The 27,868-nt window shown below is 40.2% G+C and overlaps 1 protein-coding gene across 3 annotated transcripts in view; it reads right to left on the bottom strand.

The window, feature by feature from the left end:
• The window catches only part of LOC134213570 (putative uncharacterized protein DDB_G0288537), an 816,291-nt gene that overhangs the window by 570,920 nt on the left and 217,503 nt on the right, over positions 1-27,868 (bottom strand). The window lies entirely within an intron of this gene.

Raw genomic sequence — 27,868 nt, 5'->3', positions numbered from 1 at the left:
AATCCTTTCTTCCAAGAAATAAAAATAAACCTGCCGAAGCCCTCCTATCTACTTTTCATTCAAATTATCATATATGATATGTGCCAATTTTATTCAAACCCTTTGCTCGTCCCTCGTTGACTGTGTCCGATCTTTCCGTTCCAGATTCGACAGACACCTTGCAAAAGTGTGGCTGGAGTTTCACAACATAGCAGAAAAGGTCAAATGAGAGGCAACCGTTTTTTCTTTTTTTTTTCAATTCCGAAAAAAAAGATCCCTCCTTCCATTCTGCACCTCACACTGGCACACATACACTAAGTAAAGGTCATGTTACCTGCCTACAATTCTGTCCAGGTATTCCCTCCGGTTCCCCATTTTCGTTATCCCGGTCGGCGGTGGTGAGCCTGATACATCTTCCCGTTAGGATTACCTGCCACTCAGCAACACAGCCGGCACTTGGCACTTACAGGTCAACCTTCAACTTGTCTGCTCCTATCGTCGTTCAGGAGCAGCGGTGGTTGCAGCAACATTCTGGCCAAAGCCTATGCAGGTAGGTACGTGTGTTTGTGGCACGTTAGTTGGTGCTCCATTAACAGTTTGAAAGTCGAAAAAAAGGGCTGCCGGTGACGACAGGAAACATCTGCGCTTTGCTGACTTTGCGTTTTTTTTTCGTTATTTAGTTACAGGCTTTGGGCTCATAGTGGCATATAAGGAAACCTGAGAGCAGAGAAATTGCATCAAAGCACATCGGTTCTTGTTGGTGGGTACCAACAACACCTGTAAATAAAGCTACGGCAGGGATTGAAAGTATTGTCAAAGTCATATGTTGAATGTTTTCGAAAACGTTCTGAATTTGAGTAGGGTGTCAAGCCACATTCCCGGCATAACATACATTGTTTATTCATTATTTCTCGCAAGAAGCAGCTTTACCTATTAATTAGTAACTATAATAGTAACAAAATGCGAATTTATTTTGATTTATCTGTAAATAAAAAACATAAAATAAAAAAGCAAAAGAAAGTATTGAAAAAGTTCAAAAGTTCTTATTGAATTCTTTCGTTTACCAGTGATTTGTTTTCAATCTATAGCCGATGTTGTATATCAGATTACGAACATTTTACGAACATTGGCTTCCGGAATGAGATTTTGAGTAACCTTCAGGGGATCAAGGTTTCATTTCAGATTGCTAGGAAGGGTGACTGCTGCGTTTCGCCGGGATCCTTTGACGATCGCAAACATCTTCTTATTATTTAACTGAGAAGCGCCATAAATTCTTCACATACGACGACAAAACTGAGCGATTGTTCAAAGTCGTCTTGAAGGTCTCCCCAGTGATGACAAATCACTGGATGAGATTAAAATTGAAATTTCTCAATTACTTGGATTTTCACCAGTCCAAGTAATTAAGATGAAAAGAAATCCACTCTGGTACTTCCCAGAGGGCATTAAGAATTTTATTTAGTTTTCTTTAACATAAGTGAACTAAATAATATGAAAAGTTTGGAAAAGACCCGTATTATGTCGCATGTCCGTGTTACATGGGAACATTTCCGCAGGCCTGGGGGAAATTTCCCAAACCCTACCCAATGCCGTAAGTGCCAAAAGTGGGGTCATGGAACTAAACATTACCACATGGATGCTAAATGCATAATTTGTGGTGGAACCTCTCACGCCAAGGACGCATGTCCTGTGAGAGAAAATTCTAATAAATTTAAGTGCGCAAACTGTGGGGGCAATCATAAATCCAATTTCTGGGAATGCCCTTCACGCAAACAAGTTTTGAATTCCCGTGCAAAATTGATGACGGGAAATTCCAATCGGATCCCAGATTCGACGGGTAGAAATTTTTCAAACGCTCAAATTTCGAAACCGGTTACCGGTCCAGCAATTCATACCCACCACAATTCACAAACAAATTTAGCCGCTCGTCATCGGGTAGCAAGCACTTCAGTAAATTCCAATTTTTCCAATGTACCTACGTATGCAAACATCGCTGCTGGTAGACCAAATTACTCTTCTCAAAATGAGGTTTATACCCATGTCCCAACGGAAAATAACGGTCATGTTGCCGATTCAGGTAGCATGACTGCTTCCTGATTTTGATTTTTTAACTGAACAATTCCATCACAAGATTGATGCAATGTTCAAAGCAAATACCACTCCTGAAGCTGTTCAGGTTGGTATAAAGTACACACAAAAAATTGTTATCGGACTCCGTTTCAATGGATCCAAATAATTGTGTGAAAGTTCTAAATTGGAATGCCCGCTCTCTAAAGGGTAAGGAAGATGAATTATTCAACTTCCTTTCAGTTCATAATGTGCATATTGCCATTATAACTGAAACGTATTTAAAACCAGGACTCTCCATTAAAAGAGATCAAAACTATTTTATCTACAGAAATGATCGTCTTGACAGCGCCTGTGGTGGGGTCGCCATTGTCATTAATAGACGTATCAAACATAAATTATTTTCTTCGTTTGAAACCAAAGTTTTGAAACCTTGGGAGTTTCTGTTGAAACAAATTTTGGACAATTTTCCTTCATTGCAGCCTACTTGCCTTTTCAGTGCAATGGGCAGCAAAAGAAATTTGTTGAAAGCTGATCTTCAAATTCTAACTCGCAACAAATCCAAATTTTTCATAATTGGTGACTTCAATGCCAAACACCGTTCATGAAATAATGCTCAAAGCAATTCCAATGGTAAAATTTTATTTGAAGATTGTTCTGCGGGATATTATATTATTCAATATCCCAATGGACCAACTTGTTTTTCTTCCAGTCGACAACCTTCTACAATTGATTTAGTTTTTAACGGATTCAAGTCAGCTGTGTGGCCAATTGGTAACTCATGCTGACTTTGACTCTGATCACCTTCCTGTGACATTTGAAATCTCACAAGAAGCCATTTATAATCCAATCAGCTCTACTTTTAATTATCATAGAGCTGATTGGGATTTATATAACACGTATATCGATAGGAATTTTGATGTTGATATTCCTCTCGATACCAAAAGTGATATTGATAATGCTCTCGTATCATTGACAAATTTAATTGTCGAAGCCAGAGGCATTGCAATTCCGAAATGTGAAGTTAAATTCAACTCCATTATTATTGACGACGATCTTCAGCTACTGATCCGTCTTAAAAATGTGAGGCGAAGGCAATACCAAAGAACTCGCGATCCCGCGTTGAAAGTTTTTGGCGAGATTTGCAAAATGAAATTAAAAATGTTTCGCTATTCTGAGAAATACCAACTTTGAGAATAATGTCTCGAAGTTGGATCCCAGTTCGAAACCCTTTTGGAAATTTAAAAAAATTCTTAAAAAAAACCTCAAAATCCAATTCCAGCGCTTAAAGAGGGAAATAAAATTTTATTAACAAATGGCGAAAAGGCTCAAAAACTTGCTCAGCAGTTCGAGAGTGCCCATAATTTTAGTCTAGGTCTCACTAGTCCAATTGAGGATCAGGTTACACGGAGCTTCAACGACATTCTCAATCAAGAGAATGTTTTTGACCCTTCATTGGGAACCAATTTGGATGAAGTGAGATCTATTACTAGAAAATTTAAAAATATGAAAGCCCCGGGTGATGATGGTATTTTCTACATACTTATCAAAAAACTTCCTGAGAGCTCTTTATCCTTTTTGGTTAATTTATTTAACAAATGTTATCAATTGGCATACTTCCCAGATAAATGGAAAAACGCCAAAGTTGTTCCAATTTTGAAGCCGGACAAAAATCCAGCTGAGGCTTCTAGTTATCCTTAATCAGTTTGCTTTCTTCAATAAGCAAACTGTTTGAAAAGATTATTTTAAATAGAATGATGGTTCATATTAATGACAATTCTATTTTTGCTGATGAGCAATTTGGTTTTCGCCATGGGCATTCAACCACTCATCAGTTATTAAGAGTTACGAACTTAATTCGGCTCAACAAATCTGAAGGATATTCGACTGGAGTTGCTCTTCTTGATATAGAGAAAGCATTTGACAGTGTTTGGCATGAAGGTTTGATTGTAAAATTGATGAATTTTAATTTTCCTCTGTACATCATTAAACTGATCCAAAATTATTTATCAGATCGCTCGCTGCAGGTAAACTATCAGAATACTAAATCTGATAGATTACCTGTAAGGGCTAGTGTCCCCAAGGCAGCATACTGAGGCCCATATTGTATAACATTTTACTTCTGTCTTACCTGATTTACCACAAGGGTGTCAAAAATCTTTGTTTGCAGATGACACGGGCCTTTCAGCCAAAGGGCGAAGCCTTCGTGTCATTTGTAGTAGATTGCAAAAAAGTTTGGATATTTTCTCCACTTACTTGCAAAAATGGAAAATTTCCCCGAATGCTTCCAATTAAGTGCCTATATCCACTTATAAACAGAAAATCAAAACTTTGTCTTAAGAACAAACTTTTGATTTACAAACAAATTTTTAGACCTGCCATGTTGTATGCTGTGCCAATATGGACTAGTTGCTGCAATACCAGAAAGAAGGCACTCCAGAGGATTCAAAATAAAATTTTGAAAATGATTCTGAAGTTGCCTCCGTGGTATAGTACCAATGAACTTCATAGAATTTCTAATATTGAGACATTGCAACAAATGTCCAACAAAATAATTTCAATTTTAGACAAAAATCGTGGCAATCTTCTATTGCAACGATTAACTCCTTGTACGCTTAGGATAAAATAGGGTAAGTTTAGTAGAAGTTGAAAACATTGTAATTCCTACATGGTTCAATTCAACCAGAGGAAAAATTCTAACTGCCAGAGGCAATTGAAATGTATTAATAATAACTAAAAGCGTAACATAGCAAATAAGGATGATGGTGTTAAGAAAACACGGAACACCTAGGCTAAGAGATGGATGCAAGTATTAGATAATTAGCAAATAAAATTAGTCAAAAAAAAAAAAAAAAAAAAAAAAACGAACATTTAAGTCTTCTCAGGAACACTGGAAACGCGGTTTTGATAATTTAAAAGGTTTTTGTTTACGCGGATTTTTACTCAATTACACGAATTTTTACACGAATTAAAAAAAGGCATTTTACCCTCCTTCTCCATTGTCCATTTTTCAACTAAATTAATCTGAATTAATTTTTGCTTCAGTATATTAAATACTTATGCAAAGGTATATCGGTACCACAAAACGATAATTAAAATGGAATCAAAACAATACATAGCAAAAGAAAAACTGCATTGAAAATATGGCAATATGGGAATAGTAAAACATGCAAAACTGTAAATGGCGCAAATTAAGTGTTTATTCAGTCCATATGATATAAGACTTGTCTATTTCGTCGATCATTTTATTTTAAATCTTTTTGCAATATCAAGCTTGATAAGAAAATTATTTTGAGCTTTTTAGTGGAATGTTTTCACCTGTCATAAGACGAGTTTATACAATCCCATTGAATTCCACCACTTAATTGTATCTTGACAGATACGTATTTCGACCTCAACAGTAAGGCCGTCTTCAGTGTCTCATACTTGAGTCGAGTTGCAGAAATGTATTCCACCGCGCTGCTGCCACGACCGCAACAGACGCCATCGAAGCGAAACAGGCAACCGATAGTCCCATGGAGTACATTTCTGCTTGCGAATAAATTTTTGCAGCCTCTCGCTCTGACGCGCGTTTGTGATTCTGCTACCGACGGAAACTTTCTGCCGTCACCAAGCAATTATGATTTGCACTTTGAAGAAAATTTGTCTCGGTTCAACATAAAAATGTGGTTCTGGAAATTTTCTATAATCCGCCTTTTCAGTTTTTAACAGCAACAAAATCAAATTACACATTACTGATATAGATCAGCGGTTCTCAATCTTTTTCTTGAGAGGTACCCCTTCGAACTATTGCATTAATTGAGGTACCCCCTCTTGAAAGAATAATTCCGAGCCCTTTGAAGGGAGACTTCCGAGCCTCTTGAAAAGACCTTCTGAATCTCTTGAAAGTAGGCTTCCGCGCCTCTTGATAAGAGGTTTCTGTGCCTCATGTAGAGGCTTCCAAGCATCTTGAATGTAGAATACTTGAAAGGATCTTTCTGAGCCTTTTGAAAGAAACCTTTCGAACCCTTTGAAAGGTGCCTTCCGAGCTTTTTGAAGGCTTCCGAGCCTTTTAAAAGTAGGCATCCGGGCCTCTTAAAACGATGCTTTCGGATCCCTTGAAAGGAGGCTTCCGAAGCACTTAAAAGGAGGCTTCCAGGCCTTTTGTAAAGAGCTTTCTGATCCGTTTGAAAATAACCTTCCGAATCTCTTGAAAGGAGCCTTCTGAGCTTTTCGAAAGAAAGCTTCCAACCCTTTTAAAAGGAACCTTCTGGGCTTCTTGAAAGCAGGCTTCCGAGTGTCTTAAAAAGAGGCTTCTGGGTATCTTTAAATGAAGCTCTTTTTTAGAGAGGCTTTCTAACCTCTTCGATGGCAACTCTCGATCAACTTAAAAAGGAGGCTTCCATTGCATCTTGAAAGAACGCCTCTTGAAAATACGCTACCAAGCCCCTTGAAAGTAGAATTCCGAGCCTTTTGAAGGGAGGCTTCCAAGCCTCTTGAAAGTATGCTTCCTAGCCTTTCGAAAGGAACCTTCCGAGCTTTTTTAAAAGAAGGCTTCCGACTCTCTCTCTTCCGCGCCTTTTCTAAGGAAGCTTCCAGGCCTCTTGAAAGGAGGCTTCCGAGCCTCTTGAAAGGAGGCTTCCGAGCCTCTTGAAAGGAGGCTTCCGAGCCACTTGAAAGGAGGCTTTCGAGCCTCTTGAAAGGAGGCTTCCAAGCTTCTTGAAAGGAGGCTTTCGAGCCTCTTGAAAGGAGGCTTCCGAGCCTCTTGAAAGGAGGCTTCCGAGCCTCTTGAAAGGAGGCTTCCGAGCCTCTTGAAAGGAGGCTTCCAAGCCTCTTGATAGGAGGCTTCCGAGCCTCTTTCAAAGGAGGCTTCCGAGCCTCTTTCAAAGGAGGCTTCCGAGCCTCTTTCAAAGGAGGCTTCCGAGCCTCTTTCAAAGGAGGCTTCCGAACCTCTTGAAAGGAGGCTTCCGAGCCTCTTGAAGGAGGTTCCAGGCCTCTTGAAAGGAGACTTCCAGGCCTCTTGAAAGGAGACTTCCAGGCCTCTTGAAAGGAGACTTCCAAGCAACCGAACCTTTAAAAAAAGGCTTCTGAACATCCTGAAAGGAGTTCTTCAAGTATCTTGTAAGGAGGCCTTCGAGCTGCTTGGAAAAAGGCTGTGCTGGTTGTGGAGGGCAGTATTCTATTGGATTTACCAATAGGCATACATATTATGTACAAAACAAAGTTTGAAACAAAAAAAAATCCACGATTAGCAAAACTTTATCTATGAATTTCGATTGGAATTGTAATTCGTCCGCCATTACTAATTTTAGTTCGAGGTACCCCCTAGGGCTAGTGAGATGTTATCCATGCGAATAAATTTTTGCAGCTTTTTTCCTCCGACGCTCGCTTTTGATTCTGCTAAGGATGACAATTTTCTGCGATCGCCAAGCGATTGATTTTCACTTTGAACCAAATTCGTGTATGCTTAACCTTCTCTTGTGTAGAATATTGGAGCAGATTAAATTCCAATAATGCGTTATTATTCTAATTCCAATAAATTCGCGATGCTCATATTCTATGACAATATTGTTCAACTGATATCATGGAAACATGGTGACGAGTGAATAAGTTTGTTTTTATGAAAATACATTTTAATAGTTTCTAATTAATTAACAGTTGAGAACAATACCTATATGGGGAAGTACCTATATCTCCTCCACTACAGCATCATATACGATCTTTTGTTGACTGGGTACTGGTTAGCCCTTTTGAATTTAAAACAATTAGAAATAACAACATTACATCAACATATTAGGTGCTCATTTGAGGATTTAATTTCATATTGAAAATGCTTCAGGCAAATTAGGCAGTACGGTATGACTAGCAATGGATATGTAGCTTTTTATCTTGTTTGGACAAACAATTTTAAAATCATGACATTTTTAATGGAGTGAACGCATAAGAAAGAGGTGTGTTAGGATAAATTTGTGATGTGTTGTTTCAACCGTCTAAGACGAGTTTAGTACTCTCCATTTAATTCCACTAATTATATATAAATAATAAGTGGAATTAAATGGAGAGTACTAAACTCGTCTTAGACGGTTGAATACACTAAAAAGAGCTTAAAATATTTTTTTTTGATGTGTTGTTTGTTATAAACAATAATTGGATGGTTTACAGGTAGGCGATAATTTGAATACTGTGAATAATTGAAGTGAGAAGGTTTGGAAACAGATTTTCTTATTTCTAAAATTTGACAAATCAGGTGCAGAATGAACAATGGTTCAATATTTAGGATTGTGCAGATAGTTGGGAAACTTTCTGAAAATTATTGATCATAATCCTACGTCTCCGAAATAACACAAAACATTATTTTCTATACAGTGTGCCGGGAATAGGTCCATGTGTCCAAGAAGTGATTTACCCTATCTCAAACACTGTCCAGCAGAATGGACGAAACTCAGTGAACCTCGGTCCTGCCACACACGGTCTACAATTAAACCCGTTGGAAAGCAAATCGGGATATTTCGATTGCGAAATCTGGTGCTTATTTAATCCAGATGGGAATGAGTCTTCCTCACTGCTCACTGGCAGCTGCTCTTGTTTTCCGTTTTTCACTCGAAGGCATCTTTTAGATCTTCGTTGTCGGTCGCCGTTGTTGAAACAAGGTACATTTCTGTCGGTAAAGACAATTAAAACAAAATGCACACAGTGGGACGAAGCAAGAAAAGTGGAAATGTTCAAGTCTCACCACCTTCAATTTTTTAAAATTAAATATCCTTTTAGAGGTCACCGCCTTTGAATCTCGTTCTCTGATATTAGCTCCACTTTGCTCACCATCAAGTGTCGAAATACTAAGCGAACATGTGTATTTAAAACCGAGTAGTGGCAGCCCGCTGCCACGAACCTGCGGCACCGGGCTGCGAATGATTTAAATGAAAATTTATCGTACATTTTATGTTTTTGGATCTACCACCAGTGCGACCAGCATAAGCCGGTCGGTGTTTCGTTATCCACATTCGTGTGGTAGCGTAGACAGCTGGACGCATCCGAATGGCTCTCCCCGGTAGCTGCCCAAGTAGTGGAAAAAGTTGTAAACCGGTAACGGGAGTGAAAAATCGTTGCTATATTTAGCAATTACCTTTGCTGTGATTATTATAAAGAGTGTTCATTAATTTTAGCTTTTTGTTTTCCATCTCTCCGTGGCTCACAACGGGCATGCAGTATGAGGCGTTTATGTAACTCAAAACTCGGCGGAGCGGTGCGGTTGATTAGCTCCTGTGCCGTACCTCTTCATGTCTTATGGATAGTTGGCCGGATGGAATATTACACTCTCTCGAGGGGGATCATGTTTTATGTTTCACTTTCTATTTTTATTGCAAAGTAGTATTTTCACCCGAGCGTTATGAGCTGATGAGGTGTAACTTGAAAACTAATATGTATTGGGGTTTCTTTCCCCCCTCACGTTGAGTGAGAAAAACAATGAAGAAATCAGTTACATAATAAAATTCTGCTTACTTTTGGAAAGAACAACTAAATAAAAATTCCAGGGGCCTCAGGAATGTCTTCAAATATCTCCTGACCTAAGAAACAAGTTAAACTAAAACAATTATTAAGTTATCCTTATAGAAACACTAAATTTAAAGATAAACTTCTTCTTTTGTAATTCAATGCCAAGCAAAAGAATTATCTCTTCTCGTTTCAACAAAAAATAAAAGAATGAAAATCATCCAAAACAACTGAAAGAACAAATCCGACAGCCTTAAAAAAAAGTCCAACTAAAACCAAACTACAAAATCCTCTCCAACCTTTTCCAACGTAAGTTTACGGTTCCGCAAAGCCCTCGTTTGGAAAGGATTGTTGCTCTCCCCCACGAGGTCATCAAAAGCCAATTGATTGATCACAGCCCGAGGTACGCGTCAGTACTTCGCCGTTGTTTGAACTGCGCTGATAAATGACACTTGACATGTACGCCAACTCGCCAACTGTCCAAACAAACTTTCCCCGAAGGCTTCTCTCAGCGACGACACGCCGCGCCGCACAACAACATTGTTGTGGAGCACCGTCAACTAACAATCCACTCCATTCATCCGAGGCGAAGATTTGCGCAACGGCAATTTGATCGCTCGGTGTGCGGTGGCGGCGGCGGCTGTGGCACCAATCCGAAATCCCTTCAGGGATTTCGCAACCATCACCATCGTCGAGCGTACGCCGAATGCCGCAACATGGCTTTTATCACCATCAACGGCTCAAAATAAGCCGGCAGAAAAATTTTAATTAGCTCAAAATAGTACAAATACGGATACTTTCGTCACCACCACTGGCCAGAGATAACGCAGTCACGTTTTTGGTCAATTAGGCGACGCGGTGACGACGACGGAACCGTACTGAGTCGGATCGGTTGGTCTAGTTGGGACATAATTAACGCGTGGGACTTTGTAGACAGAACATTGTGTGGTTCTCCCGCCGTAATCAACTCTGCTGAGTGTGCTGGGTTAGGGGCTCTAATAGATAAACACTCCACCGGAGTCGCTCGCTCTTACCGCCGGCCAACCTCCAACGGCCACCAGCACTGGACCATATGTTACGAATCACGTACATGGTCGGTACACTTGGTTCTCGTTCGAGTGTGTGTGAGTGAGTGGATGTATGTGTGAGCAGCCGGTCGATCCGACGGACTTTGGCGTTCGATTGCGTGATTGATTGAATTATTTTCCTATAGCTTTGAGGAATTATCCAATTAATTGAGTTTGTTTTCGTTTCCTCTGTGTACGCCAGTTCGCATTTTTTGCCTCCATCGAACGCTAAAATGTACCGAAAGGATTTAGAATCTCGAAATATGAAACAATTTAACTAAACAAGATTCTGTTACTACGTGATTTATTTTTCATCGTATTTTGATCGTGCGACACCATTCTGCCAACGAAATCGAGGCAATGTGTTCCAAATTATAATAAATTATTTAAAAGAAATACAACAAAATTTTGATTATAAAGAGTAATATTGTCGATTTGTAAAAGAGCTAAATGAATGTAAATAAAAGCATCGTTCCGTCGATTAGTGATATTTTTACCATTCTTTTAGAAAATTAAATTGCAATGCATATGAGAAGCATTATCCCCAGTACTAGGTGCATTAATCTGTTTCTTTTTTTCTCATTTCATATGAGTGTTTGTTTTGCTGTAGATCTTCTTGGCGGCTTTTATTTCTCTGTGTCCCTCGGTGCTGGCGTCAGTAGGTTACTCGTGTAAAGTCCTTTATCAGACCTACCGAAACCGGCTTGTACGTACAGCAAGTCCGCCCGCCTCAGGGGGGTGGTACTGAGGAACGTGTTTGCGAGTTGTCTTCTTAGGAAACGCTGCTTTATATAAATGGTAATAATTAGGCGTATCACGGTGGTGCTCGGCACAAATTCCGTGAGCTGCCTCAAGTTAGGGAGTTTTGGAATGCTATTTGTGAAGCTACTTATTAATATCTAGGGCCTTTTATTGCTCAACGATAAGAAGCATGGCTTACAACAGACCACATAAAAGGAACCTGTATTCGACTCTTGGTCCGCATAAAAATTGGTTATATAAATGCATAAATAGTGCAGCTTGATCTGGAAACCTTAGAAACCGCTTTGCAGATGATTGTGACAGCGCAAAACAGTAAGGTGATAATTTTGGTGTTAACTTTCAACGTTTCACGACGACCTTGATAACAGAAGTTGGTATGAACATGGCTTGCATAAGTGGTAAAAACAATACCAAAAATTAATACACAAAATACTTTAGGCATAGCAAGCTCAGATATTTCAGTACCAACCGAAAAATAATTTGTTACGCGTTTGGTATTGTAATGGCAGAGTATGTTATGCACGAAGTAATTGTGCATATAATTATTGACATTTATTTGGAAATTTCTTTAGTAAAACGATACATTCATTGAGGAACTACTAAAGAAATTGCCAAAGGAATTTGTGATGGATTTCACGAATAAATTCCAAAATTTCTCCCAGAATTGCTTCGGAAATTGCTTCGAGAACTTTTTTATGAATTTCTTCTGATATTTCACCAGGACTCCGATGGCCTAGATCCGGAGAACGTGAATTCCGAGCCGTGGATCCCACGACCGTCACTGCATTCAAGTATAACATCTATCACAGTGGCGGCGGAAAAGCAGAACATGGAGTTGGTTTCGTAGTGATGGGCAAGCAGATGAAGCGAGTGATGCGGTGGAAACCCATTAGTGAACGAATCTGTGTGTTGAGGATACGAGGCAAATTCTTCAATTACGGCCTAATCAACGTTTACGCACCGACAAACGATATATCCGACGACGTGAAGGACACATTTTATGAATGTCTTGACAAGGCCTATGGGGAGTGCCCAAAGCATGATGTGAAAATGTGACTTTTTCCGTCCCATAATCGGTAGGGTGAGCCTTCACTCCGCTACCAATTACAACGGCCAGAGGGATGGCCACTAGTAGCAACGGTTGTAGGACAAAAGATCGAAGGGTCAAAAGGTCGAAGGGACAAAAAGTCGAAACAAAAAAACTGAGTCAAAAGGTCGAAAGGCCAAAACGTCGAAGGACAAAAGGTCGAAACTAAAAATCTGAGTCAAAAGGTCGAAAGGACCAAACGTTGAAAGAACAAAAAAAAAGAACTAATGGTTATAGGACAAAAGGTCGAAAGGACAAAAAGTCCAAGGTCAAAAGGTCGAAAGGACAAAAAGTCCAAGGTCAAAAGGTCGAAAGAACAAAATGTCGAAAGGTCGAAGGGACAAAAGGTCGAAAAAAAATCTGAGCCGAAGGTCAAAAGGTCGAAAGGACAATAGGTCGAAGGGTCAAAAGGTCGAAACTAAAAATCTGAGCCAAAAGGTCGAAGGACAAAAGGTCAAAAGGACGATACATCGAACGAACAAAAGATAGAACTTATGGTTGTAGGACAAAAGGTCAAAAGTCAAAAGATCGAAGGGTTAAAAGGTGAGATGGGATTACCGTGCGGGACCGAAATCCGTACAGCACCGAAATCCGTCCACCTCATGAGATATCAATAAATTAAAGGAGGTTAAAGGTAATTAATGTAGGAATAATTAATCTCATCCTGTTCAGATACTTGACAGTAAGCTTTTAGGGTATAGAATTGGAAAAAAGGCTTTGAAATTAAAACCACAAAAATCAAAAACAAATCTCCACCCACCAAACGCGAAGTTTGTGCCGCCATTTTGTTTTCGGGTAGAGCATAATTGCACCAAAAGCAACTGTGTTTTAATTGCAAATTGCAAATCATTACATAAGATAAGCGGAATACAAATCGAAGGGATCACTTTTCAAGGTGCATATCGAACTATTTACAGTTGTAGTTTAGTCAATCAGGCTGTTTCAATTTAAATATTTAGTAAAGAAAAAGCTGTACGGATTTTGATCCTTTGATTCGAAATCCGTCCACGGTGGACGGATTTCGAGTCAGGAGTAGTTGATTTAATTCATTATTTTATCACGTTTTTCGTAGTTTTTAATGAGTAAATGTGAAACACTTCAAAAGTAGAAGCCTTCATGCGCCTGTGTCAATGACAAACGTTTTATTTACATTCGATTCCTATTTTCTAATGACTTTTCATATACTTAGGTGCTTAAGTGTACGGATTTCGATGCCCCACGGTATATTTTTTTGTGTTTTATCCTATTTTCACTGTTGAATTTCTCCTCCTTTTAGCCATAGACTGTTCTTTCGAGTTTCGCATAATAATATTTATTTGTGTTTCACCTGTTCCTGTTTTTAACCATGTAATATTTGCATTTATTATCATCAAGTTATACCAAAGTGTTCAGCTTAAAGAGTAGTTCCTGGTTATATATGCCATTCTCACTTTATGTGCTAATATTGAATGTTACTACACCAAAACTGTTTGTGACTATTGACAATTGATTCTCTGCTCTGTCCATCGCCGTAAGGCGCCAGCATTTCGATCGCGATGACGTCGGTGTTATGCAGTGTGTGTGAACAAAGCATCGTTACTGAAAGCGACCCTGTGTACTGCTTTGGTGGATGCAGAAAAATTTTGCATGTTCGCTGTTCGGAACTGACTAAAGCTGGAGCTAATGCTATGAAAAACAACGTTGGACTGAAGTACATGTGTTTTGACTGTCGAAAAATGCAAATCAGTTTGAACCATATACAGCAAACATGTTATGAGATGAATGCTAAATTCGACATGCTGAACTGCCGCACCAATGACCTTATTTCTAATGTTGAGAGCATAATCCAGAAACAGTTCCAACTACTCGAGAATTCCATATCGTTGCGTATTGAATCCGTCATCAATAAACGTACTCAAGTCAGCAATTCTGCTTTGCTACCTGTGACACCCTGCAGTAAAAGCTCTAACTCAGCTGCCGTACGACCGTCATTTGCCACTGTTTGTCGTAGTGGAAATAAACGAAAACAATCATCTTCTGACAAGATGGGCAATGGTGAACCTCCTGCTACTGTATTCCATGAGGATAGCATCCAGTTGGAAAACTCTGAGACATCTTCTGGCTGTACAAATCTACATGAGTCTGGCTGGGTATTACGATCGGGCAGGCGCAAGAAAACTATTACATCTGATGTTAGTTCTCAAGCAGTGTCTACCGTTCCTGTGAAAGCTGGAATAATTTGTGATACAATACAATTGAAATCGCCGATAGTCAAAACAAAACGGATCGAAAATATTGAAAAAACGGTACTGTTACGTCCTAAAATTAGCCAGGAAATTGCGGTGCCGAAAACTGATTTGTGTGAAAAACTGGATCCTACTGCTTTTGCGGTTAAAGAAGTACGTTTTCAGGATTCGGGCAGCGTGTTGATCCAATGTGATACTAGCGAACAAGCATCCGGTCTTGCTTCTGCAGCATCCAGCTCACTATCGGATAAATACACTATAGAAATTATGAAACCACTACATCCTAGAATTAAGCTTGTCTTTCTCATTTCTGACTTCAACGAAGATGATCTGCTACGGAAAATAAAAGCTCAAAACCATCTTCCTTCAGACTTTAAATTCCGACTGGTGCGCGTCACCAAATCACAAAAACAGAACATCTAACGGTTTAGTGTATTACTTGAACTGGACGCTGTATCTTTCGATGCTATCATGAAGCTGCAGTACATAAATATTGGATGGGAACGCCATAGAGTCACTGAAGATATTAATGTTACGCGATGCTACAACTGTTCTGAATACGGTCATCTAGCTTTTTCGTGTGACAAGGCAACCTGTTGTCCTAGATGTGCAGAGGGTCATCCTATTGGTGAATGTATTTCAACCTATGAGAAGTGTATCAACTGCGACAAAACGAATCGCCTACGTACATCGAAATCTGATGCTTTGGTGGATATCGATCTTGGAGCCTGAAATGTCCGATCTTTATCAAAAGGCGTAATAAAGCAAGTCAAAAAATTGACTATTCTACATAGCAGTTAGCGCCTTCGTTGTATGCAGAACATTACACTGAACGAACTCGGCATCAGTCATCGGTGGATTTCCTTGCTTTCTCAGGTAACTATAAGAATGGTATATGTACCGCCGAACCAGGGATGACTACTGCACCTTGTCATAGCGATACCTCCATCTTGTAGACCCCTACTCAAGCCTGACCTCAACTGACCACTGTCGATCGCCGACTGACCTGCCGCACTCCCTGCAAATTTACCCACAATTAAACGATGTAGTACCTGATCAGCATATGAACACATCGATGGATACTCCGATACGTTATAGTTTAAGAATCTTCTACCAAAATGTGAGAGGGCTACGCACGAAGGTGGATGAGTTTTACCTCGCAACGTCTGATGCAGATTATGATGTGATTGTTCTCACCGAGACGTGGCTGAATGGTCAGATATTCTCGTCGCAGCTGTTTGGAGACCTGTATACCGTATATAGGAAGGATCGGAATGCTGAAATAACCGGAAAGAAACGAGGTGGCGGCGATATTGTCGCTGTTTCGAATCGCTTGAAATCTGTTGATGTTACGCTTCCTGCACATGACCAACTGGAGCAGTTATGGGTTCGTGTTTCTACTGCTTCGAACGATGTTTGTATTGGTGTGATATATATACCACCAGAATACGCTACTGATCCTCACTACATTGAGCAGCATATTGAGTGTACCAGTCATGTTGCGGGCTCACTTGGGCTGCATAATTCCCACCTTATACTTGGTGACTATAATGGACTCGTATGGAAAAATGTCCCCAACAATTTCCTATACCCCGACCCTTGTGAATCATCTTTCAATAGATCCAACTCAGCCCTGATTGACGGTATGTCGGTGCTTGATATGAACCAACTTAACCCAGTTATCAATCATAGTGATCGTATACTGGACCTGGTTTTTTGCTATGAGAAAGATGCTTGCCAGTGTAGCATTACTGAAGCCGATGAGCCACTGGTTGCTATGGATGCATTCCATCCTGCTCTCCTAGTATCACTTAACTGTCCGCAGAAGATACCCTTTATAGATACCATGGAACTTTCTCAGTTCAATTTTCGTAAAACTGATTTCTCCGCATTAAACCGTGCCATTTTAGAAAAAGACTGGACACCACTGTATACTGCTGAAAATGTGAACGATGCTGTGAGAATCCTCACTGATACGCTTCTCGTGTTGTTTCGGGTCTATGCTCCTGCAACTCGTCGTACTAAAGGTCAACCTTGTCGAACCAACGCCTGAGAATATTAAAACGTAAACGTGCTAAAGCCTTACGGCACTATTCTGCCAATCGGAATATAGTTACAAAACAAGAGTTTCAGGTCGCTAGTAATAGATATAAGAACTATAACCGACCACTATATTCATATTATGTGCGACGAAGACAAAATGATTTGAAGCGCTTCTGGACATTTGTGAATGAAAAGCGTAAAGTAAATGGTTTTCCCTCCGTTAGGTCCTATGGTACTGAAACAGCATCATCTTCTGCGGAGATATGCAATCTATTTGCAAGCCATTTCTCAAGCGTCTTCAAATCGGATGTGGCATCCGCGCAGCACATCGTAGCCGCTCTTCGTAATGTCCCAGAAGGACTACTAGGAATGCAGAACATCTTTTTCACTGAAGCGAATATTTGAACCATTTGTTTGAGAAACTGCATAAGTCCATTTTACACAATTTCGAGAAAACAACAAAAAACTGTTTTTGGACAAATTGGCACCGAACCTTTCAATTTCTTCGATACAGATCAATAGTTTTTGGCAAAACTCAACACCCTGAGGCACTTCCAGTGCAAAAACTGTAAACAGTACTCCATAATTGCTCTTCAAAGTGCGTGGACTTATGTAGTTTCTCAAACAAACGAAAAAAATTTCATACATTCCTGAACAAAAAATTTTTTTTCGTATTTTTTGCCAGAATACGTATTTTTGGAAGAGGATTCAGAATACATAAAAATCTCATTTTGGCCAAAAATGTTACATATGCAGTTTCTCAAACAAAAGGTTCATTTGTGATGCTATCACCAAACTGAAAACATCTTGCCAACCAGGACCAGATGGTATACCACCCATTGTTTTCAAAAAGTGTGCCTTGGCACTCTGCGCTCCTCTATCTGCTATTTGCAATCAATCTATGGCACAATCAGTATTCCCAGATGCATGGAAGAAATCCATCCTTATCCCAGTTTTCAAAAAATGCAACCGTGGCAATGTGAACAACTATCGCGGTATCACATCTTTATGTGCAGGATCAAAGTTACTAGAAATTCTGGTTCACAAAATACTATTTCATGAAGTAAGGAATTATATTTCAAATGACCAACATGGCTTCTTTGCTGGTCGATCAACAGTCACTAACCTCACAGAATTTACATCGTTCTGCTTACGTAATATGGAATACGGGTGTCAAGTAGACACTATATACACTGATCTGAAAGCTGCATTCGATCGTGTTGACCACAACCTTCTCCTTGCGAAGATCCAGCGGATGGGTGTTGCGCCAAAGTTTGTCAACTGGTTAAAATCATACCTAATTAATCGACGTCTGTCTGTGAAGATTGGTGGAGCTCAGTCCAATTCCTTCTCGATTTTTTCCGGTGTACCTCAGGGCAGCAACCTAGGCCCTTTGCTGTTTTCCTTGTTCATCAATGATGTTTGCGCTGTTTTCCCTAGAGGCTGCCGACTTCTGCATGCAGATGATCTTAAAATATATATCGTTATAAAGTCCCTCGAAGACTGTTTGAACCTCCAGAAACTTGTTAATGCCTTTGCAGAATGGTGTGGAATCAACGAGATGTTAATCAATACTAAAAAAGCTCGGTTATATCTTTCACCCGTAAAAAGAACCCAATCAAGTGGAACTATGACATTGAAGGTGAAATGGTCGCGAGAGGATCAGTAGTTAAGGATCTCGGTGTTCAACTAGACACAAAACTGTCTTTTCAAGAGCATTACCCGTATGTTATTGTTATTGCGAAAGCCAATCGAAATCTGGGATTTATCTTCAGAATATCAAATGAATTCAAGGATCCGTCATGCTTGCGAGCATTGTATTTCTCACTAGTGCGGTCTGTACTTGAATATGCTGCTGTCGTGTGCAGCCCTTATTCTGAAAGCTGGACTTCGAGAATAGAAGCCGTCCAATCTCGTTTTGTTCGTAATGCGTTGAGGTATCTTCCTTGGCGTGACCCTTTCAACTAACCATCCTACCGGAGTCGCTGCCGTTTGCTTGCAATGGACACATTAACTAGGAGACGTCAGGTGGAAAGAGTTCTGTTTATACAAAAGTGATAACCGGATATATTGATTCATCCAATTTGCTAGCTCAAATCAACATAAAAGCTATTCCTCGTAACTTAAGACAAACAAACTTTTTAAGATTGGACTATAGACGCACTGGCTATGGTCAGAACGAGCCAATACGTATAATGTGTAGTATGTTTAATAGTGTTTACAGTTTATTTGATTTTTCTATAAGCACAAGTAATTTCAGACTACGATTGTTACAATCTAATGCATTTGCCTAGCTTAAGTTTTATTCATGTAGACAATGATGTCAGATGAATGTACCAATTAATAATAAAAATATATTTAATTGTTGAATTCTTATTTATTCTAATCATATGGCTTTTTTTAGTTTCGCGTATTTATATTAACCTGTGTATAATATAAAATTTATTTAATGAATATATAATATATTTTTATTTTTATTGATAGCAACCCTTACATTACGCTGTTTCCCGTAATGCTGGGTAGACACCTTTACGTGGTGTGTTACGGGGTAAGATCTACCACGGCCACATGGCCAGCTACAGGCAAATCCTGACCCAACGAAAACCTTCCCCAATTTCCTGTAGTGCTTATGAAATTGTCGGTAAGTCATTAAGTAAATACTACACTAATGCTTCCCGACCGCTAATAGTAATACTCATGTCCCTGCGATGTGTTTTATAGATTGGAATCAAGGATTAAACCCCACTTGATTTCTGGTAGCAGCCTGGAAAAGCATTTCAAAAATAACATGAGAATAATTAAAGTGTACATCTTCTTATGTTGTGCTAGTGCTTCTTTTATTTTCATTCAATTGTCATCAAATCCGTCACCGAGGAAATAAGCTGACGTTACAGTCTACTAATGATGATTTCCTTCTTTTCTCATTTATAGTGAACGTAGTTATTCTGAACACGACGTCAACCATCACTTGCCGAATGGAGCATTTCATAACTTTAAAATAGCTTCGGTTCCAACGAAAAATTCATTAATATAATATTTAATTACTATTTATACTAACTGGAAGCATTTGGTACGAGAGGTCCACGCTATCTTCCTTTCCCTTCGATTTCATGGTATGGATCGATTTTAAGGGTTTACAAATTCTGAAGTCGCTTAGTATCTAGAAATCATCTCTGCGGTACATACTGCGTAGTTGGCCTGGCCGTATGAAAAGAAAAATGACGGAATTTATAAACCGTCATTTTCCAGGATGCTTTTAAGTATTGGCTGGGCAAGTATGAGATTAGATTAGATTAGATAGAAACCCTTACATTACGCTGTGAAGTAGGGAGGAGTATGGAATTTCCCAAATTTGTGTTACGTAATTTGTGAACGTGCCCTTTTCAATTTTTCATTTAATGAAGTCAACGAGTAACCCTTTAACGTCCAAGACCGCCTTTAGACGGGGTACTTTCATACATTTTTGCAATTTTTAATTGTGAAGATATTAAAAAAATTTTTGATGTCGACCAATAATATAAAGCTCAATACTTGTTCAAATCTGGTCAAAAAATAATTTCAAGCTAGAAGAACAAAATTCTAAAAAGATGAAATTGATGAAATCACGATTCTAAAATTTTTGCCTGAAATGTGTTCAGATCGGTTTTAAAAAGCAAAATAGTGATTTTGAGCGAAAATAGAAAATTTGGAGAGGGTTGAGTAAACTCTAAAGAATAGAGTCTGTTTAAAATGTAAATAAGGCATAATTCGTAAGAACAATCAATGATTTATAGAATGAAACCTTCAATCTCTGTCTATTCGACTATTTTTTCTGTCGACCTTTTCCTCTTTGATCTTTCGTCCTTTCGACCTTTCGACCCAATATTTTTTCCAACCTTCTTTTCCTTCAACTTACTGTCATTATTTTTACCCTCTTTTCCTTCGACCTTTTATCATTTCGACCTTTCGTCATTTCGACCTTTTGATCTTTGACCTTTCGACCTTTTGTCCTTTCGACCTTTCGTCCTTTTGATCTTTGATCTTTCGACCTTTTGTCCTTTCGACATTTGGTCCTTTCGACCTTTAGTCCTTTCGACCATTTGTCCTTTCGACCTTTTGTCCTTACGACGTTTTGTCCTTTCGACGTTTTGTCCTTTCGACCTTTTGTCCTTTCGACCTTTTGACACAGCACCTACTTTGCACGAAAGAATATCCGAAAGCACACCTGGAGACACCCAAATGGTGAAACTTGCAACCAGATAGACCATGTTCTGGTGGATGGGCGCCATTTCTCGGATGTTATCCATGTGCGGACATTCAGAGGTCCGAACATTGACTCTGATCACTACCTCGTTGTCAGCAAAATTCGATCGCGGTTGTCTACTGTATCGGACAAAAGATCACAGCGAACGATGCATTACAATACGGCGGAAGGAGTATCGGCTGAGTACCGCCAGAAGCTCGACGAACGGATAAGTGCAATCAACGTTAGCGACAACATCAACGATCTATGGGAGTCGATCCATAGAGCGGTGAGCACAACAGCACGAGAAGTGGTAGGCACTGCACAGAGGCAACCCAGGACGGGTTGGTTCGATTTGGAGTGTTAGAGAGTGACAGATGAGAAGAACGTTGCTAGAAGCCGGATGTTGGTGTCGAATAGAGATCGGTACAAGAAAACAAGAGCAGCCGAAAAACGAACCAACCGCAGGAAGAACAAAGAATATGAAGAACAAGTCTCGCTTAACTTTTCAAAAGTAACATTTTTTCCATGAAATTATTTGAGTACTGCAATCAAAAGCTTTCATGTTTTTCTGTTAATTTCGCTATTCAAATTAATTCATGAAAAAAAAAGTTACTTAGGTCCTTTTGAAAAGTTAAGCGAGAAGTGATTAGCGCAGCGCAGGAAAAAATGGAGCAGAACGATATGCGGAGGTTTTATGAGTCTGTCAATGGCGTGCGGAGGAAGACAGCGCCATCTCCCGTCATGTACAACGACTAAAAAGGGAATTTACTGACAGATAAAACCTAAGTGGCAGCCAGGTGGAAGCAACATTTTGACACCTTGGTGAATAGTGGAAGTGACGATGCATCGGTGAACAGAATAAACATTAGCGACGATGGATAATCTGTGGAGTCGCCTACACTAGATGAGGTTAAAAAGCTGTTAAAGAGTTGAAAACAATAAGGCTGCGGCAAAGGACCAACTCCCGGCTGAACTTCTCAAACATGGCAGTGAGCAGCTTTATGAAGTTCTGCACCATATTATGTCGAAAGTATGGTTGGCTGGTTGGACGGCCTCATTTGCCCTCTCTTTAAGAAAGGGCACAGACTGGAGTGCGCCAATTACCGATAAATAACTTATTTAATTCCTTAATTCAGCGTACAAAATTATGTCCCGTATTCTGTTCAACAGATTGAGACCGCTTGAAGAGTCCTTCGTCGGTGAATACCATGCAGTTTTTCGTGAGGGCCGATCAACGACGGATCAAATGTTTTTCCTGAGACAAATCCTTAATAAATTCCGGGAGTACAACTTGCAAACACATCATCTGTTTATTGATTTCAAGGCGGCATACCATTCAGTGAAACGGAATGAATTATGGCAAATTATGCTTGAACATGGTTTTCCGGCGAAACTGATACGGCTGATTCGTATAAAGTTGGACGGATCGAAATCAAGTGTAAGGGTTGCGGATGAAATATCGACGTCATTTGTTACCTTAGATGGATTAAAAGCAGGGTGATGCACTCTCGAACCTACTGTTCAATATAGCGCTCGAGGGAGCAATTAGGAGAGCTGGTGTGCAAAGAAGCGGTACCATTATCACAAGATCGCATATGCTCCTGGGATTTGCGGACGACATCGATATTATCGGGATTGATCGCCGTGCCGTGGAAGAGGCTGTTGCGCCTTTTAAGAGGGAGACAGCGTGGATTCTACTCACGATTAATACCAGCAAAACGAAGTACATGGTCGCTGGTAATCAACGTGGGTTCATTAGTGGTGCTGGTAGTGAAATGGTGCCGGATGCGATAATGTTACCCGCGAGGTGAAAAGGCGTATTGCAGCTGCAAATAGGGCTTATTACGGACTTCGTAACTAGCTTAGGTTCATCGAAGAGCTGTAGCCCATCAAGTAAGTAAGTTAGTAAGGTGAGGAATATTTGGTTAAGGTTCTGCTATATCGCACCAAGCGCTATTAAAAAATTACCCAAAAGATAAGAAAATACATATTTCCGTTTTCCTTCTACGAACAAAAAATGGTAGTGAGTCAAAAAAGCGTTTGATACGATTTCGTAGATCCCCGACAATTTTTCACGTGATCGATAATTGAATTTCCCGTTTGATTGAATGATTCCTGTGTGCTGAACTTGATTGTAGTTAACTGCAAGGACCGGCATTTAACATTCGCTAAAAAGAAAGTTTGAGTGAATTCATTTTCTTTATTTTGTATGAAATGAACTTGAAAAAGAAACAAGATTTGATCTTTTGATAAAAAGTTTGACCGATTTGTACAGATTTTGAGTAAATCGCAAATCAACCGGGGACATGGTCGAATAGATCATGACGCGTTAAGGTACCAGTTTTGTGTCGTGGTTCGTTGGGGCACCATCGAACCGGACGCTCTTTCAGCTGCATCCGGAATCTCTAGGCTGGATTCGACATTAGTCCAGTCATCCTCCGAAATGAGTAATCGCTTCGGATCTGCGTTGGTCTGCATAACGCAGGTTACGCCACAGCCTTCCACGGTAGCGGGAAAATCCCATTGCCGGGAAACTGTATGTCGGAGTAGAATAGATTTCCCACCCAATGATCATTTGAATAATCCGCGAGTAACCCAAGAACTAAGACGGGGAGATGGAGAACTTCTCGTCGGAGTAGATTAGTTCCATCGCTAGGGACTAGATCGAGTAGAATGTGGCGTATCAAAGAACCGGACGCTATGCTCGACCCGGAATCTCCCGACCGACGTTAGAATTCGACCTCGTGTTAATCTTTGCAAAAAATGTTCAGCACTAAGTAATAAACTTGAAATAAATTAAACCAATTGATGGAACTGTTCTTGGAATTGCAGTTGAGATTACTTACCATTCGCTTCGCATGGTATCTATCCGCCATAATAAACTTTCCTCTATCAGATAAGGGAATTAGTTGTGGAGAAAAACGCTTGCATTTTAAGGAATCCATGAAACAATGTTCGTTCACAAAATAAGTTACACCCAAAACGCAAATCTGCCCCGTCAAACTTTGTCACAAATGCTGAACACCCATAGAATAAAATTGAATGCACTAAAATGCAAAATTTCAACGTTATCTCATTGTAAGACAATTATAATGTCCTTGATCTGTATGCCTGCCGAGAAAATTCGTTTATTTATGCAATAATATCGGAATGTTTCATATGAATTTTCATGTAACGAGTGTTCGGAATATGAGTCTGTTCGAGATTGGTTTATTTAAATTCGATAAATTTATTTAAAAATTACTTGATCTCGATTTGACATATTAAAAAAATGAAATTCGTTCAATTTCTTAAACCGAACTTCCAAAATTCCAGATCAATTATTCGTTGGAATAAAAAGCAAATGCCTAGGAGTAATTTCAAAATCAAACTTGCCATATAATGTTTGTACGTAGCGCAAATCGTTGCATTTGATTGCCCTACGAAATTTGCAAACTTCATCCGCCGCAACCTTCAGTATCCACAAATAATGACATTACATTCCAATCGGCAAGTGTTCATGATCGTCATCAGCATCCAAATTGGGAGCCACAAGTGCCGCAAGAACTCTATTAAGCGACTCGAATCCTCAACTTACACAAAAACCCCCCTAGATCGGAAAATTTCCCACACTTCAGCTATCCGAACAGCAACAGCTCGGCGATAAACTGGGTACTGCCGCAGCTGCTCAGCCGCACCGCAGGCAGTGGCCTTCTTGAAGCAGCCATCGTGGCGTCATCGGCGTCCTCCGCTTGTGGCTTTCCATCGATCCACAAATTCGATCCGAACCGACACCTTGATAAATCTCTAACTCTCCGCGCGGGTATGTTGTTGACTTTTTATAGATATTTTGAGGCAATTAAAAGTCACCCAACATCAGCGCCGCAGAAGCTCGCTTGCCGCAGTCAGTCACTCAGTCAGTCAGTCACCCGACGCTCGATGGCTCAGTAGCGAGGAAAGACCAATCTCTGCAACCAACAACAACGTCGCGCCGTCTTTGGGGTTCGCTCGGTGGCTGGCTGTCGCTTTAGGGGAAAACTGAGGAAAATATCGGCTTGCTAACTGCCATCGTTGCTCTTTCCATCAGCAACGGGTCTCCGTTGTTGTCGAGTCTAATCTGATTGGATGTTTGAAATAGATCGACACAAAGCTTCCCTCCTCGCTCGCTTTCAGCGGCCACCTCTTCAGAAAGTTACATTGCCCGAGAGCTCTTCAACACGGCAGAGCGCGGTCGTGAAGTGGCAGGCGGATAGTGCGATAATAAAAATAAATTTCGTAATATGGCGAGTAGGTACATGTTGCCCGATCGCCGGGGAGATATACCGGAGGATAATCCGTTCGGTGGTGGTTGGATCCGCACAGTTCTCATGTTCCACGGCGACGGGCATAAAGGATTGAAATGTCATTAAAACGGTTCAACTTTGTTGCAACACTGACGGCAAATGGAAGGAGTGTAATGTGCAAACGAGCATCTAGCGGGCGCGCGTTGGTCTTTTTTTTCCTTCCGCGCGATTAAGTTATTGGTAGTTGTTCTAGTTAGCTAATAATGTCAATGTTGCGTTATACAATGTGCACTTCGTCGTGTTGAAAACAACTCACTTCTCAAGTAAGCAAGTACTCGATTAAAACATTATTTAAACTGTTGAAATACAAAGCTTAGTTAAGGAATAACTGCCACGAATTTTTTTGAATTTATTTGATACTGTAATACTCTGAGTTTCAGATACTTATATCTGTTTCGCATACAAGAAATTAAAGGTTCACCAAACCAAGACTTTTCTGATGATCTAACCATTAATGAGTATTCAAACAGATCATAATAAATCAATTTTCATATTTCTATCCGACTATTCCAAACATGAGGTAAGGAAATTATTCGTGATGATCAGGTCCACATCATAAGGGCACGGATTTCTTTGAAAAGTGCCAAAAGATCCCACAGACATCCAAAAGTCATACGACTAATAAGAGATCTAATATTCCAAGACCATTAAAAAGAAAGTGGGATTGAAATTTATGAAGGCGCCAATTCCTCCGGAAGTCCCTTCAGGAGCTCTTCCGGATGTTTCGGAAATTTCCGTCAGAAATTCCTCAGAAAGTTCCATTAGAAATTCCTTCGGTAGCTCCGTCAGGATTTCCTCCGGAAGTTCTTTCAGGAGTTCTTCGGATGTTCCGTCAGGAATTCCTCTAAAAGGTCCGTCAGGAACTACACCGGAAGCTCAGTCAGGAATTCGGTCAAAAATTCTTCTGGAAGTTCTGTCAGGAATTCCTCCACAAATTCCGACATGAAAACCTCTGCAAATTTTGTCAGGAAATGTTCCGGAATTTTCGTCGGAAGTCCCGACAGAAATTCCTTCGGACATTCCGACAGGAATTCCTTCGGAAATCCCGACAGGAATTCCTTCGGAAATTGCGATAGAAATTCCGACAGGTTAAGAATTCCTTCGGAAATTCCGTTAGGGATTCCTTCGGAAACTTCGTTAGGGATTCCTTCGGAAATTCCGTAAGGAATTCCTTCGGAAACTCCGTTAGGAATTATTTCGAAAATTCCGTTACGATTTCCTTCGAAAAGTCAATTAAAAATTACTTCCGACAGGAATTTTTCCGGAAGTTTCGTCAGGAATTCTTCTGGAAGATCCGTCGGGAATTCTTCTGGAAGTTCTAACGGAAATTTCTGCGGAAGTTCCGTAGGAAACTCCTCCGGAAATTCCATCAGGAATTTATCCAGAAGCTCCATCAGAAATTCCTCCGGAAGTTCCGTCAGGAATTCCTCCGGAAGATCCATTATGACTTCCTTCGGTAGCTCTGTCAGTTCTGTCGAGAATTCCTCCACAAATTCTGACATGAAATCCGTTTCGTCAGGAAATCCTCCGCGATTTTCGGCAGACATCTCTCGTGAAGTTCCTTAAGGCATAGTTTCCCAAAGTGATGGGTCGCGACCCCCAAGCCTGTGTAAATCTAAAGGCGTTCCTCTGTAACTGCAGCTTCCGTCAGGATTTTTTTTCTTGAAAATTCCGTCAGGAATCCATTTGAAAATTCTGTCAGGAATTCTTCCGGAAATACCGTCAGGAATTCCTTCGGAAATTCCGACAGGAATTCTTTCTGAAATTCCGACCGGAATTCTTTCGGAAATCCAGACAGAAATTCCTTCGGAAATTCCGACACGAACTATTCCGGAAATTCCGTAAAGAATTCCTTCGGAAATTCCGTTAGGAACTCCTTCGGAAATTCCGATATGAATTTCTTCGGAAATTTCGTTTGCAATTCCTTCTGAAATTCCGTTAGGAATTCCTTCGGAAATTCCGTAAGGATATTCTTCGGAGATTCGGTTGGGTTGGATTCGGTTCCGTTAGGAATTCCTTCGGGAATTCCGTTGGGAATTCCTTCGGGAATTCCTTCGGGAATTCCGTTAGGAATTCCTTCGGGAATTCCGTTGGGAATTCCTTCGGGAATTCCGTTGGGAATTTCTTCGGGAATTCCTTTGGGAATTCTTTCGGGCATTTCGTTGGGAATTCCTTTGGGAATTCTTTCGGGAATTCCGTTAGGAATTCCTTCGGGAATTCCGTTGGAAATTCCTTCGGAAATTCCGTTGGGAATTCCGTTGGGAATTCCTTCGGGAATTTCATTGGGAATTCAGTTGGGAATTCCTTCGGGAATTCCGTTGGGAATTTTTTCGGGAATTCCGTTGGGAATTCCGTTGGGAATTCCTTCGGGAATTCCGTTGGGAATTCCTTCGGGAATTCCGTTGGGAATTCCTTCGGGAATTCCGTTGGGAATTCCTTCCGGAATTCCTTCTGGAATTCCGTTGGGAATTCCTTCGGGAATTCCGTTGGAAATTCCGTTAGGAATTCTATCAGAAATTCCGTTAGGAATTCCTTCGGAAATTCCACTAGGAACTCTTTCAAAAATTCCGCAAGGAACTCCTTCGGAAATTCCGCTAGGAATTCCTTTGGAAATTCCGCTA

This window comes from Armigeres subalbatus, chromosome 2 (genome assembly GCF_024139115.2).
Source record: "Armigeres subalbatus isolate Guangzhou_Male chromosome 2, GZ_Asu_2, whole genome shotgun sequence".
Classification (NCBI taxonomy): Eukaryota; Metazoa; Arthropoda; class Insecta; order Diptera; family Culicidae; genus Armigeres; species Armigeres subalbatus.
This window is presented reverse-complemented; position numbering and strand designations above follow the sequence as displayed.